A 1,384-nucleotide genomic window follows, 5' to 3' on the forward strand; every position below is an offset into this window, starting at 1 on the left:
CCAGTGTCCCTGCCACAGAGGAGGGTATCCTCCAAACAGCCAGTGTCCCTGCACAGAGGGAGGGGATCCTCCAAACAGCCAGTGTTCCTGCACAGAGGGAGGGGGTTCTCCCAGCAGCTATAATCATTGCATAGAAGACGGAGATCCTCCGAGCATCAGGTCTCATCCCTGCACAGAGGGAGGGGATCCTCCGAGCATCAGGCCTCATCCCGTCACAGAGGGGGGGGGTTCTTCCAGCATCGTCTATCACTGCGCAGAAGAAGAAGATCCTCAGAGCATCAGGCCTCATCCCTGCACAAAAGGAGTTGATCCTCCTGATGGCCAGTGTCACTACGTAGAGGAAGGGAATCGTCCCAATGGCCAGCGTCCCAGCGCACAGGGAGGGGATTGTCCCAAAGGCTAGTGTCTCTGCTGAGAGGAAGGGGATCCTCCAAACAGCCAGTGTACCTGCACAGAGGGAGGTGGTTCTTCCAACAACTACTGTCACTGTGAGAAAGGAGAAGATCCTCAGAGCATCAGGCCTCAGCCTTGCACAGAGGGAGTTGATCCTCCTGAAGGCCAGCGTCCCTGCGCACAGGGAGTGGATCGTCCCAAAGGCTAGTGTCCCTGCAGAGAGGGAGGAGATCTTCCTCACAACCAGTGTCCCTGTGAAGAGTGGACACAATCATCCACAACCACCTCCCATCATCCCCATGGTGGCATCACTGTGGAAATGGGATGGTGGAGCGTGTACTCCACCTGTGTATTTCTATTCCAAGAGAAGAGGTCACTTAAACTTACCTAATTAGTAAAGAAATTACCATTGTGATAGTGTGAGAATTAGCTGTGATAGGTTAAATGTATGGCTCATGTGAGTGTATATCTGTAATACTTTCATGCATTTTCTACATAAAACAGGTTTAGCTCCATTTTACTTTGACATTTTAGTCATTTAGCAGATGCTCTTATCCAGAGCGACTTACAGTAGTGAGTGTATACATTTTCATACTCCAGTGAATCTCTCCAGGATTTCGCATGGATTTTTTGGATATTTGCAGATAAATATGCTAGATTTTGCAGCCACAATTATGACATTTTGCATAGCAATATGCATTTGTTTTGCCCAATTTGTTGCAAAAATGCGCTGACAAGGGAAAAAACTGTGTTGACGTGTGGCTTGATTGAACCATATTATGCAGTAAATGTGCGGTGATTGGTTGAAATTGCGAGCCCTCTTTTTGTACTGTGGTAATGGGTCAGTTCTATGCGATAATATTGTGATGATGTGACTATTTTATGCAGAAATAGTTTGGTGATTGGTCAAATTTGTAAGCCCTCGCATAATATGCAGGCTGAAATTGTTGCTTTTGCCAACCAAAACAATGCGATCGCAGAGTCTGGAGGT

The sequence above is a fragment of the Salvelinus sp. IW2-2015 genome, unplaced genomic scaffold (assembly GCF_002910315.2).
Source record: "Salvelinus sp. IW2-2015 unplaced genomic scaffold, ASM291031v2 Un_scaffold467, whole genome shotgun sequence".
Taxonomy (NCBI): Eukaryota; Metazoa; Chordata; class Actinopteri; order Salmoniformes; family Salmonidae; genus Salvelinus; species Salvelinus sp. IW2-2015.